This window comes from Podarcis filfolensis, assembly GCF_964270895.1.
Source record: "Podarcis filfolensis genome assembly, chromosome: 10".
NCBI lineage: Eukaryota > Metazoa > Chordata > Lepidosauria > Squamata > Lacertidae > Podarcis > Podarcis filfolensis.
Window position 1 is genome coordinate 18,174,914 of NC_139612.1, and position 15,314 is coordinate 18,190,227.

A 15,314-nucleotide genomic window follows, 5' to 3' on the forward strand; every position below is an offset into this window, starting at 1 on the left:
TTGGTTGAATATTCTTATCTATTTACAGTGGTACCTTGGGTTACAGACGCTTCAGGTTACAGACACTTCAGGTTACAGACTCTGCTAACCCAGAAATAGTACCTCAGGTTAAGAACTTTGCTTCAGGATGAGAACAGAAATTGGGTGGCGGCGACAGCGGGAGGCCCCATTAGCTAAAGCGGTACCTCAGGTTAAGAACAGTTTCAGGGTAAGAACAGACCTCCAGAAGGAATTAAAGTTTTTAACCCGAGGTACCAGTATCTTTATTTTTCAAGCACAAGAACCCATAATCTCCCTGTGATTCCATCGTAGGCAACAATGCAAGAATTCTTGCTTGCTCTGGGCAGAATTTCTGGTGAGAACTTTTTTTGGGGGGGAGGGGAGGCTGATAGTATGAGATCCTAGCAAGTTAGTGCGTCTCAAGAAAAAAGGACCCCGATTGGCTGGAGTGGAGATGACATTTCTCTGATCTTCTGCAAGTTACCCTGCAAAAAAGATTGTCTGCACTGTGTCCCTTCCCCTTGCTGCTGCAGCAGAGCTGCTTTCTTGGTTTGGTTAGGAATATTATGGGCTGCTGCCCTGTGGAAAGTAGAGTAGGAAAGGATGAGCGTTTTATTTTTGTTTTGACATAAGCGCTAAATCACTTTAAAACTAGGTCAGGGATAAAGGATATGCTTAAGTCTGTGTACACACACCATACATTTTAAACACACAAAATGATTCTGAGAACTGCACACTGTCAAGGATTCTGGGAAGTGTAGCACTGTGGAGGCAAACTACAGTTCCCAGGATTCTTGGTGAGAATGTGTGGGATGCGGGTGGCACTGTGGTCTAAACCACAGAGCCTAGGGCTTGCCGATCGGAAGGTTGGCAGTTCGAATCCCCGTGACGGGGTGAGCTCCTGTTGCTCGGTCCCTGCTCCTGCCAACCTAGCAGTTCAAAAGCACATCCAAGTGCAAGTAGATAAATAGGAACTGCTCCAGCGGGAAGGTAAACAGCGTTTCCGTGCACTGCTCTGGTTCGCCAGAAGCGGCTTAGTCATGCTGGCCACATGACCCGGAAGCTGTATGCTGGCTCCCTTGGCCAGTAAAGCAAGATGAGCACCGCAACCCCAGAGTCGTCCACGACTGGACCTAATGGTCAGGGGCCTCTTTACCTTTACCTTAAGAGTAACTGCTGCATGCAGTGAGAGGACATTGCTGAGGGAATTGGGCAGTTGTGTTCGTCCAAGGCACTTCCTTGAAGCAAAATGTCTTATGGTGTGGCTTTAAGAGAGAGGAGAAGACAGGGAAATTAAGTTGCACCCCACACCTTCTCAGAATGAGAATTCAGAGTACAAAAAAATTGATGAATGATGAAGCACTGGGTTGAGGACTGCAAATTAAAAGCCAAGCAATACTAAACATTTCTGAAGAAGGTAAGTGCTGCCCAGGGATGGAGGAGAAATTCAATTCAGTTTGCATTTAAATGCAAGCTTTCTGGAACGACAATGTGAAACAAAGCACAGTCAGTCTTTGAAATTTGCACTTTATTGAATTTTGCAATGCAGTTCTCCAGCCATGTAAGGTGTACAAGAATGCCTGTAAGGTATGTATATGAATGCTTATATTGGTGAAAATAACATACACAATGCATTATATATGGGTAAATTGATTTACAAAAAAGGTGCATACAGTGGTACCTCTGGTTAGGAACTTAATTCATTCCCGTGGTCAGTTCTTAACCTGAAACTCTTCTTAACCTGAGGTACCACTTTAGCTAATGGGGCTGCCACTGTCCACTGCTGCGCAATTTCTGTTCTCATCCTGAGGTAAAGTTCTTAACCCGAGGTACTACTTCTGGATTAGCAGAGTCTGTAACCCGAAGTGTTTGTAACCCAAGGTGTTTGTAACCCAGAGTACAACTGTAATAGGTAAAATTCTGTACAAAAGTGTGTATACCAGGAGAAATTCACACTAAAATTATGAAGAATTTTCATGGAGAATGTTGTCAAGACATTGCAAATTTCTGACTGGAGGCTGAACAAACGGGAAAGCGAGAGAAACAGCAATTCACTCAATCTTAGTTCTGACAAGTGCTGACATTGAGCAACCAGCTTTGCAATGCAGCACAGTTATTACTAACCCCACAACCAGCCCAATGGATGGATGGGAGAGAGCTGGACGCCCCTGACCATGGATGCTGCAAGAACTCAGTGCATTGAGAAAGCATATTTGTCCTCTGAAATAAATAAGAAAATGATCTAAAATAAGAAAATGATCTAAAGACTGCTGGCGTGGTTAGAGACTTGGAGGGGAGATAAGCCTGGGAAAGGAACAATGGGAGAAAATTGTTACTACGGCAGCAAAGAGCCCTCATGGTTTTTTAATATAATAACACTATAAATATAAGACAGTGTGCCAGACACCGAGAGTCGGATGTCAGGATTTCAACAGCATTGTCGTGTTCGTGTAATTTCCCCTCCGCTCATTGAAATTCTGTACACCAGAGAATACTGACGGAGTTTGCGATTCATCTGTCCTTGAGAATGCATCATATACTAATAACAGTATTATCTCAGAACTCCTTGTAACAATCCTAGGGTAGGAAAGTATTATTATCCTGAAATGGTAGATGGAGGGGATAAGAACAAGAGATAGAAACTTCGCCTGAACCAATGGCAGAGACACAGTTCCACTTGTGTAGTATAGATGGTTACATTCAAACTTCGGATACTTGTTCTCAATACAGTCCTCATCCTTAAGCTACCTTGATTAGCTTGTTTGTTTTCATTTACAGAACAAAAAGGTGAAAACCTTTCTTCCGTGGTATAACTCAAATAGTATGTACAGTGGTACCTCGGGTTAAGAACTTAATTAGTTCTGGAGGTCTGTTCTTAACCTGAAACTGTTCTTAACCTGAGGTACCACATTAGCTAATGGGGCCTCCCAGTGCCGCTGCGCGATTTCTGTTCTCATCCTGAAGCAAAGTTCTTAACCGGAGGTACTATTTCTGGGTTAGCGGAGTCTGTAACCTGAAGCATCTGTAACCTGAAGCATCTGTAACCCAAGGTACCACTGTATAGGGATCCCAGGAATCCCATTCAAAAACTGACCAGATGTGAAGATAAATATACCAGTTGTGGGGAGGGAGGGGGGTCGCGACTCGGCAGAGTCAAAGGGAATGTATGGTGCTATTACAATTTGTTGGAAAAGAATATGTAAGGAAAACAATAAAAATTCACTTGGGGAAAAAACCTGACCAGATGTGGAGCAGGACGTCTTTGGCAAAGTTACTGCATCATGTGCTTTCAGCCATCAATTGTTCCTTTTCAACCAAGTGTTTACCTGCCCTGCTCCTGATGTCACAAATGGATGATGGGGGGCAGGTGGGTATGGTTTGAGGGAAAGAGCCTCATGGTCCATGTTAGGATGCCACTGGGCTTAATTTGGTCTGCAGGCAGGATGCTCCCCAGTGCTGCTTTAGCCCATGCTTCTCCCATCCAGAGATGCCGAGTTGCGCCCAGCATTGAGGTGGCCCGTCATGTGCATGTGATGTCTCACGCATGAGATGAGAGGAGGCGGACCACTGGGAAGTCCCACCTTTGCCCTGCACATACCTTTGACAATTGAGAAGGAGTGCTGGTGATCACAAGGGGATGCACAGGGTCAAGGCGCTTCGCCCTGGCACACCCCCTTTGACCCCAACATTCAGAGGGCTCGGCCCCCTGCCCACAAATATTGAGGGGGCCGAAGACACCTCAGCCCCATGGAGTTGGTGCACCTGCTCCCAATTTAACAATCCTAATCCCTGATCCACTCCACTGGGAGGGGTTAAGATACAGTTGAACGGCACCAGTGGAGCCCACTGCAAGTGCAATTGGGGAGAAGCTACCACCAGCTCTATCACTGCCATCTGTAGCCAGCAGACACCTCCGAAACGGAGGAAGGGAGGTGGCAGAGTTAGACCAGCCAAGGGTCCTCTGGTCTCAGGAGTCCAGGTTACCAACTTGATAACACAGTAAGCGTAGCTAATTAAAAAGGAGGATTTATTGCAAAAACAAACAGATAGCTCCGGACAGCTCTAACAAAGAATTCGGCATCATTACGCAAGATGACCCTTCTGAAGACTTCTTCCGGCGTCTCCAGCAGATATTGAACTTATGACCCTGACATCTCTTGTTTCGCTTCCTATCTAACAACCCTCCCGTTCGCCAACTACTCAGACTTATTGGATCAACTCCAACCTCTTCCGGTTCTGAGAGGCTGTCTCTGAGTTTGTTGGTTCCTGATTGCGCTTCCGGCAAGCTTTGGCTGTGTTCTAACCTGCTCTCAGCTACTGCCTTATCAGCCTCTCCGTCAAGGTCAGGAAGAGCCAAAGTCTGTAGCTGCCGGCTCTCCCCTGCCTGACTAAAATCAAAGCCTCTCTGTTCCTGGCGGCTTTCTGCAGTTGGCTGCAAACCTTCACTTGGAGCTGGCTTATTCCTGACATCTGGATCCTAAGCCAGCCAAACTACTGAAGACAGGCCCAATTTGGGCCACTTTGCTGTGCCAGCCAGGAGCTTTTCCCACACACAGACTCTGCCGGTGTTGTTGGCCAGTGTGAATGGCACGGCTTCATATGACACAGTTGTCCTGTCACCCTGTGCATCATGACACATGCACACTCAGAAATAAGTTATACAGTGTTCAATGAGGCTTACTCCCAGGTACTTATGCATGGTATTGCAGCCTATGTACCTCAGGGGCCCAAAGGAAAATCTGTGAGTGCTATCACTGTATGCAATGTATTTTATTTACCTAGACACTTTTCTTGAACATTCTGTGTACCATGCAATCTGCATGGCGCACATTTGCAGAGTGGGAAAGAGGAGAATGCATTGTATACCTATATATGTAATTTACGTCAATATATAATGGGTAGAATATCTAGTGCTCAGGGGATAAACTTGATGGATTTGCTCTGACAGATTAGGCAGTGCGTACAATGCCTTATCCCCAAGAAATCAGCTCTCCTGCAGTGGTGGCTCATGGGATACTGAGATCATCGCCATTAGCAACCACGCAGTGACAACATTTGCGAACACAGACATTTAATTTAGAAATGACTTTTATTTCTATTTTAAACGTATCATAGGATATGCTACAAAGATGCAAACTGGGAATAGTAATTTGAATTTTGGTATCTTACTATATTCACTATTCCCCACCCCCACCCCAGCTACGGCCTTTCCGTTTTCCAAGAAAAGCTGTTCAATAAGGGAGACCTTCCCCAACACACGCCATGGGTATTTAGCCTCTGCCTGTCGGAAGTCATTAATCAATAGACCTTTAGCAAAGTCAGGACATTCATCTTTACCAATAAATTAAATGTATACATCTAATGTTTGTTTTCCTTCTGCTTGTTAAATCTGGCTGATGCCCCACAGGAGATAATGGTCTGCTTAATGTCATTTTCTGCCGCAGAAGAGCATGTTGCTCATGCAATGTATTTCAGTCCTCTTTGCAAAAAACATGATGATTAAAGACAGCTGGAAGGCTTTCGCAGACTCCTATGTAGCTGCTTCATTACCAGTAATGAGAGAGTTATCTTCCCTGCTTCGGTCTTTCCGCATTCTCTGGGTTGGGGCAGAGGGCTTCTTACTGTAACAGATCTCTGTGCAAGTTTCTCATGGGGTAGATCTGCAGAAAGCAAGGCTAAGAAGCATTGCATGAACCTGGCGCACCCTGTTTAAATCAGAACAATCTGGCAATCTATGTTGTTGTTGTTGTTGTTGTTGTTGTTGTTTAGTCGTTTAGTCATGTCCGACTCTTCGTGACCCCATGGACCAGAGCACGCCAGGCACTCCTGTCTTCCACTGCCTCCCGCAGTTTGCTCAAACTCATGCTGGTAGCTTCGAGAACACTGTCCAACCATCTCGTCCTCTGTCGTCCCCTTCTCCTTGTGCCCTCCATCTTTCCAACATCAGGGTCTTTTCCAGGGAGTCTTCTCTTCTCATGAGGTGGCCAAAGTATTGGAGCCTCAGCTTCAGGATCTGTCATTCCAGTGAGCACTCAGGGCTGATTTCCTTCAGAATGGATAGGTTTGATCTTCTTGCAGTCCATGGGACTCCCAAGAGTCTCCTCCAGCACCATAATTCAAAAGCATCCATTCTTTGGCGATCAGCCTTCTTTATGGTCCAGCTCTCACTTCCATACATCACTCCTGGGAAAACCATAGCTTTTACTATACGGACATTTGTTGGCAAGGTGATGTCTCTGCTTTTTTAGATGCTATCTAGGTTTGTCAAAACTCTCCACTATGACCTGTCCATCTTGGGTGCCCAGCTCGCCATAGTTCATAGAATAACTTCTCTGAGTTATTCAAGCCCCTTCGCCACGGCAAGGCAGTGATCCATGAAGGGGAGTGTGTATATAGGAGGACACCTATATGTACCACAATCATAACCTGGCCAAGGGCCTGAAAGACAAACCAATCAGGGATATTGGGATGAGGAGAAGCAAGGAGACATAGTAACAGTTGAAAATAAAACAGACATCTTTTAAAGATTTGCCTTCACCAGCAGAAAGAAGGTCCGGACACATAAATATCAATTAGAAAATGCTAAGAAAACAGGGATGTGTTAAAAGAACCAATCCCTACTGTCAGCCACCTTGGAATGAATGGCAAAGTCAGGAAGAGAATGAAGCTGCTTTTATCCATCTAGAGGACAATGGTTCAATGAGTCAAGGCAGCAGGGATTGATAGAGTATATGTGGCAGATAAGTGTAAATGCCTTTTAAAAAATAAAAAAGTCCCAGAAACAACAAATGAGAAAAAGCACAGTGTGATTTTAATATAGGATTTGATGCAACACTTCACAAAATGAATACAAATTGCACATGAGAGCTATCATGTAGGCAGATAAGGATATCATAAACAAGAGGTGTTGATAAATAAGAACGCTGTATGTGCATTTTTGGAAAGATTTTTATGGTGCATTGGTGTGCGGTTCCCCAGCGGGTCTGGAAGAAAGGAAAAGGAGCAGGTGGGAGGGAAGTAATGTGGTGTTAAGAAGGTAACAGTATAACTGAGTCTTGAAATAAGTAAATAATGCTAAAATATCAATTGGTAACACGGGAAAATCAGAACAAAATATCCCATGTAGATTAAAAAAACAGAAGACAGCAGGCAGTGAATAATCTACACCTGAGAACTATGTTACCAGAGGAGACTCATTATTCAGTGATATGAGATAAACTGATACGTGTGCAAGCATTGCATAACGCCTGCTCAAAAAGCTTTGTGGTTCCAAACGCTTATGGAAAGGCATGGAAATGAATGTTTCTATGTTTGCCATGCTGCCTAGACAGTGGGGTTTTGCTGATTCCAGGCATGCCACCCATGTCCATTTGCTGGACTATTAGGAAAAGGAAAAAGCTTCCTAGATTTGGGTTGTGTAGTTCCAGAGATATCGGGGAGCGGGGGGAATATGCATGCAGTATTCCTCTGAGCAACTATTCAGTAAATAAGTGAACCTGTTTCTGCCATCAAGCATTATACCCACTCTGTAGAAGCTACTAGGAAGGCTCCCACGAGCGTCCACACACATACACAAATGCCCAAAGAGGGCAGAATCGCATCTGCTGGAATGATAAGCATGACCCCTAGTGATGTGCATTTGGCATCACTATGACAGGGCTGTATGTGTATGTGTATACGCAGGTAGTCCTGTGGTCTAAACCACTGAGCCTCTTGGTTGGCGGTTCGAATCTGCACAACGGGGTGAGCTCCTGTTGCTCCGTCCCAACTCCTGCCAACCTAGCAGTTTGAAATCACATCAGTGCAAGTAGATAAGTAGGTACCACTGTGGCGGGAAGGTAAACGGCATTTCCGTGTGCTCTGGCTTCCATCACGGTGTTCTGTTGTGCCAAGAGCGGTTTTGTCATGCTGGCCACATGACCCGGAAAGCTGTCTGTGGACAAACTCTGGCTCCCTAGACCTGAAGGCAAGATGAGCACCACAACCCCATTGTCGCCTTTGACTGGACTTAACTGTCCAGGGGTCCTTTACCTTTACCCTTTTACCTTTACTGATGTACACAAGCAGGGCTTCTCCACATGTGGCTGAACCCTGGTTGGCTCAAGCTTCCCCCCTGTTGGAGGAGCCACACAAGCATACATCTGAACCTGGCTTGCTTGCTTGGCTGCTTGCCATCACCTGTTAGTTATTACCCCAGCAGCCATTACTATTTTTGTGGCTTAGGGCCCTCATATTTACAGGACCGCCTCTCCTGGTATGCCCTGCAGAGGACCTTAAGGTCCATGAATAACCATAGTTTAGAGGTCCCGGGCCCTAAGGAAGTCAGACTATCCTCCACCAGGGCCAGGGCCTTTTCAGTGATGGCTCCAACCTGGTGGAATGCTCTGTCCCATGAGACTAGGGCCCTTCACGATTTAACCTCCTTCCATCGGGCCTGTAAGGCAGAGCTATTCCACCTAGCCTTTAATTTGAATTCAGCCTGATTTTTATTTCCCTTCTCTTCCCTCTCCCTCCCCTTTTATGAAGATCACCCACTCTGACACCCCACAGCTAATTCTCCCCTGGCCTCCTCACTGGCCCAAGTAGGACTAATTCAGCCAGCTAGCCCTGGTGATTATCTAATGTTTATTAGATGGATTTCCCCTAAATTGATTTCTGAACTTTCTGAAATTTTATTGTTATTCATGTTTTTATAGTGTATTTTATGCTGCTTTTACAATTAAGTGTTTTAAATTTGTTGTTAGCCGCCCTGAGCCCGGTTTTTGAACCGGGAAGGGCGGGGCATAAAAAAAAATTATTATTATTATTTATCTCTCGCCCCTCCACTGTTGGTAGCCTAGTTGTGCTGTTTATCACACAAACAGCAAAAAGGGGAGGTCACGAGATGTTAGGAGCCTGTCTTATCCTTGCTGGTTTCCAAGTGATCAAAATGTAGGTAAGATGCAGAACTTAAGCCCTGGTGGACTGTGAAGTGGTAGAGGAGAGATTTGGGAGGAAACTTACTCCCGGGTTAGGAGTGTCTAGGCCTGCAGTATTAATTTTCTGCTTTCCACACTGCAGTGGTACCTCGGGTTATATATGCTTCAGGTTACAGACTCCGCTAATCCAGAAATAGTACCTCGGGTTAAGAACTTTGCTTCAGGATGAGAACAGAAATCGTGTTCCGGCGGTGCAGCGGCAGCGGGAGGCCCCATTAGCTAAAGTGGTGCATCAGGTTAAGAACAGTTTCAGGTTAAGAATGGACCTCCAGAATGAATTAAGTACTTAACCCGAGGTACCACTGTATACTGAAATAAAACACTATGGAGAACATTAATTGCTCATCCAGATTCCATTAGTTCTTCCACTCGGACCGAGTACAGTAGATCTCACAAGCAACACCACACCATAGCAATTCCCAGAGAAGTCCATTGATTAAATAAATATTAATTATTTGTATTACTTTAATTAACTGCTTAGTTTTGAAAATGAGGAAATACAGTAGTTCTAAAGAATGCTCTTCTCTTGTGCTCCTATAAAATATAAAGCAATTGGGAGAAATTACCAATCCCCTTAATTTGCATGGATGAAATGGATTTGGGAGTTGGAAAATGGCAACCCGATCTGTACCTGAATCACAGAAGTGCATACTATGAATGTGGAACCCTGATCATTTGGCAATAGTTTTCAAAACAGTTTTTGAGAAAACCCTATCACTGATGGAATTGTTGGGTGGAGGGTCAGTAAGAACTGGAAATATAAACAATGTGGATTTGACTTTCACTCCAGTTGGAACCAGTAAAATCTTGATTGTCTCAAAGACCAACTGCCAGTTTTATATGAACAAAACTACCAGTGGATTTTTCTAAGGTAATCTGAATTTGAAGCCTCAATAAGCAGGACCATCCGCTCAATAAATCTATGAAATCTATGCTCTTTTTCCGAATCAGTCTATGTAGTCTGAATTACAGCATACTTCATGCAGAAAGAGAAATGAATTTTAGTTTCAGGTATGATTTATTATTAACCTATTTGGGTATTTGGGAGATTTTTTTTCTCACACAGATCTCAAGCACTCAAGTTTGAAATATATTAAGAGTTTTCCTATGAAAAAATACAACTTGAGATCTACAGTTAGATCCTAAGAAGACATTGTTTGTGGAGATTTTATCCAGAGATCTGTGTTACGGCTAAACTAGTCAGTTTACTCAAGATAAATGATATGATCAACCCACTGACACCATAAAGAGCAAGCGCCAATCAACTTAGTTTGATTCTGCCCTATGGAAATCAGTGAAATTACATTGCAGGATGGTAGGTTTTAAATATCTGTTCTGGAAAGAGAACAGGGTGATTTCTGATATAATGTGATTTATACAACACAGGAAAGGGTGACACACAGATGTTAACAAGAAGGGATCTAGTAAACAATGCTAGCAAGGTCAGAAGGGATGATTTTGCTAGATAAAATTTGCTTCCCTTCATTTATCTCCTTGCCATTTAGTTCTTACATGGAAACAAAACAGGACCGCTTCTCCCCATTTGTACTGACTCAGACCCTGGGACTCAGACCCTGGGATCACCATCTGAGGTTCCTCCACAACAGTTCCAGAGGGTGGCAACATGAGAAGGGGCCTTTTCTGTGGTGGCTCCCTGCTTGTGGAATGCAGTCCCCAGGGAGGATCGCCTCATGCCTTTGTTACATATCTTTAGGTGCCAGGCGAAAACATTCCTCTTCTTCTGGGCCTTTGGCTAATTAAACAGTCTATGGCTTTTTAAACTATTGCTTTTGTTTGTTACTATGGTGTGTATTTTTGTGTTTTTGCATTATAATTCGCCTTGTGATCCTCAGATGAAAGGCGGTATAGAAATTTAATAAATAATAATAATTTCTTTCTTTCTTTCTTTCTTTCTCAATAGCTGCCTGTAAAAAACAGTTTCATGTTACAATTTTAACACAGTACCCTGCCAGACTACCGGAAGTGTGGCTGAGAGTCTGTCACAATGAGTGGAACTCCCAGAGAATAATGGAAACATATTCTGACTTTGATCATCATATAAAATGACTCCTGTGATCGGCAATAAGTAGCATGTTATTCTTTCTAAAACACACAGAGAAAGAAACCTAAACAAGCAGCTAGAATAAACCTGCAAGTTGGCCTTCAAGACAAACAACAGCCTGAGCTGGGAAAAGGAATACTTAACGCTGATTTCTGTTCTGACTCATGCTGATTGCATGCAGTGCTGTTTCTTTTTCACTGCAGTTTGACTTCTGGGAAAAGCTGCATTAATCATCTCACTGTCCCCCGTGGCATAATTTTTCATAATGAATTGCATAATGCATTATGTAATGATTACATTATTCTACACCATTCATTTCAATGCAAAGAGAACAATGCAAACAGGAGGGAGAAATGTCATCAACTGCATATCATTAGCAGAGTGAAAACAACAACAACAACAACAACAACAACAACAACAACAACAACAACAACAGGTTGTAGTCAAGGGATTGATTTCCATTCTGGACTTGGGATGAGAAAGTAAACATTGACAATTGCCACACCTGTTTCTGTTGGAATTATTTGACACTCCTAGCTGGGAATGGTGGGGATGAAGGAAGGGTACTATTCTGATCAACCGCAATATTTTCTACCTGTCTAAACAACCCTCTTGACCAAGATTTTGCTCCCTAAATTTGAAATTTGTTAACCAGCTCTCCTGCAAGGGATGGGATAGCAGCTCCTTTGAAATGAAGTTTAAAATTTATGCTTATGTTTCTTCTCTCTCCCAGATAGAATGAAAACTGCCTCTGACCCTAGCAGATGGACTTTCTCTGAATCAAAACTGTAGGGATTTTAGATTACTTAAAACAAGCATAAGAGCCAGAGACTAGTACCTGCTGCTTCTTTCAATGGTGCTTTGAGAAAGCAGCTTCCATTGTTTTCTTGGTGTTTGTGCAATCATTCACTAGTGCAGGAAAACCCAATTGTCATGTGATTCCCTCCTATGCTGATCGCATAGCTCACATTAGTTCTGCGTCAGGTGTTGCAAGAACAGGTGCATAGGAAAGTGTGAAATTATATTTACCGAAAGGGAATGGATGAATCCATGCCTCCCTTCAAAACTGCACCTTATAAAACTGTACCCTGCAACCATTAACCAGAAGCCTTAATATCAATGATTCTGCTATAGTCATAGGAAACTATTTGTGCATAACAATGGCAGGTGCCAGAGTTGCATAGCCACTCACATCTAAAGGATCACCCAGCCTCCGTGGGGCTTGGGTGAACAACACATTGAAAGCTGGGGTGCACATATAGATGTACATTCACATTAGCAGTACAGGGGGGAGGCTTTATACGTCTGAGATCTGTCTTGCTGATCAGGGCAGCACCCTCTCGGAAAGAGTCACACATTTATCATATGTATTTGCAAAGCCCCTTGGGGAGCCTGGAGGAAAGGCAGCATCATAAGCTCATTATGATCATTACCTCTTTTCATGCCAGCTGAGCACAGAGAAATCAGAGGCAACACACATCACACTGTGTATATTTCTGTCTGCTTCCTTCTTGCTGGGTTGTGGGGTTTTTTTTAAATGCAAACAGAGGTGGGGGTTAAAGTGTGCATTGTATGCACAGAAAGGAGTCACACGGCACCCACAGACTAACCCATTTATAGTGCAAGCCTAAACACATTACTCAGATGGAATAACACTTGTAATTTAATGGTGAATTTTGGATGCAATGGAGATGTAAAAGGTTTGGATAATTATAAAAGATGCAGGGGAAAATGATTAACAATAGGACCCACAAAGGGGAGGAGGGGAGTCCAGGAGATTCTTTGGAATCTTGTTTTTATGTTGTACATTTGATATGTGATCGAAAAACTTTAATTTGAAAAACACATTACTCAGAAGTAAGCCCCATTGAACACAATGCCTGTGTTACCAGGTGGACATGCATAAGACTGGATCCTTATTGAGGAATGAGTTCTCAAGGGCAAAATCCTTTCTCAGATACTTAATAATAATAATAATAATAATAATAATAATAATAATTTATTATTTATACCCTGCCCATCTGACTGGCTTCCCCAGCCACTCTGGGCGGCTCCCACCAGAATATTAAAATACAGTAATCCATCAAACATTAAAAGCTTCCCTAAACGGGGCTGCCTTCAGATGTCTTCTAAAAGCCTGGTAGTTGTTGTTCTCTTTGACATCTGGTGGGAGGGCATTCCACAGGGCGGGTGCCACTACCAAGAAGGCCCTCTGACTGGTTCCCTGTATCCCCTGCTCCATATATTTCCCATAGTCAATCCCATAGATTTTGCTGTCTTCAAGAAAGCACGGTACTGCAGAATATTAGAACATTGGTGTAACTCTAGAAGTCTTGACAAAATGTTATGTTTTCGTCACTGATCCCCTTCTGACAGAAAAGTGATCAAAGCTGTTCTATATTTATCTTACGTATAGCTGCGTTCTCTGCTGTATCTCAGCCATGAGCCCGTTGTACAGACAAAACATGGTCGTGATGAGAGGAACTGGATATGGCACTTCTGGGTCATGTGGCACCAGAGGTGATGCTCTGGTCCATGAGTCATCCTGTGTACAGCATTTGGCACTGCCTTGCTGAGGAAACTGGAGTGATGGATACATTTTGGGGGTATTTAATGTCTAGTTGTGGGGCTGGAGAGGAGCAACATAATACAGCCCTGGTAAAAAGGAAGGTGAGGCGATGATTTATGGAGGAAATGTATTCTCAAAAAGGAAAGATTTGTAATGGTTGGGTTTGAAATGTTCTTGAAGTGGAAATCTTACTGTATCTGCCCAGTCTTTAGAGTGTTTACAACAGGGGTCCTCAGGGGGCTGGTCCACTGTCCCTCAGATCTTGTGGGGGTGCTGGACTATATTTTGAAAGGAAAAAAATGAACGAGGGATTATGAGTGAAAAGGCTCCGGAGAGGGGCTGCTTTAAATGGCGGCCGCTTGAGAGGGGCACTCAGCCAACCATGGCTCCTGTGTCTTGCTGGCAGGGGCTGGTGGCAGCAGAAGGACGATGAGCGGCACATGAAAGCCCAGCCGCCTTCCTCCTCTAGGCAGGGTGGGGAGAAGCCAGGAGGAGGGAGGGAGGAGGCGCCGCCTGCGCTGCACCGTGTGAGAGGGAAAGAACACGCACGATGGTGATCCACGTGCTGGCTATCCACATGGCAATTCCTGGACCATCCGTGGGCTGGATTTAGAAGGCAATTGGGTCTGATCCGGCCTTAGTTTGCGACCCGTGGTTTACACAGCAGCAAGTCCCTACTTCCATGGAAGTGACTACAGGATCGCAACTACTGAAGCGTAAACGCTATGCAACTCAGGAAGCCGACTTATGAATAAATACAGGTGGAAGTTAGGATTGCAGTTGGAATAAGGTTACCAGACGTCCCCGTTTCCCCGGGGACAGTCCCCGGATTTACAAATCAGTCCCCATACAAAATCCATTGAAGTTGAAAAGTGTCCCCGGATTGATTGAAAAAAATCTGGTAACCTTACGTTGGAAAGCAGTGCATTCTGTAAGAATTGGTGCAAAGATTGCGAGGAACTGATAGAACATAGGGAGAATTTTCTAATAACAATAAAAGAACAGAACGTAGTAAGGTAAAAGGAGCATTGCATTGCAGGGGTACGCATACCCCTAAACATTTTGTGAATCTAAGTTTGGCCTCATTGCGGGGCAGTATTTCAATATGAGTAGGAAAATGTAAAAGGTAAAGGGACCCCTGACCATTAGGTCCAGTCGTGACCGACTCTGGGGTTGCGGCGCTCATCTCACTTTATTGGCCAAGGTAACCGGCGTACAGCTTCCAGGTCATGTGGCCAGCATGACTAAGCCGCTTCTGGTGAACCAGAGCAGCGCACGGAAATGCCGTTTACCTTCCCACCGGAACAGTACCTATTTATCTACTTGCACTTTGATGTAATTTCAAACTGCTAGGTTGGCAGGAGCAGGGATCGAGCAACGGGAGCTCACCCCGTCGCGGGGATTCGGACCGCGACCTTCTGATCAGCAAGTCCTAGGCTCTGTGGTTTAGTAGGAAAATGAGAGTACCCCTAAACATTTTTTAAAGAAAAAAAGCACTGGGTGATGACCTATTTTGGATAGCAGTTCTTATGTTGGGGGGGGGGTGTAGAACTGAGTTTTCTGTGACGCAATTGGTCAGTATTTCTATTTATTTACTTGATTTGGGGGGCACCTGCCTCCTGGCTAAGCCCATGGGCAGCCTCCTCAAATATTTTATGGGGGAGGGGGTCGAATGCCCTATGTCTACATGTCATCTTCATCCCTG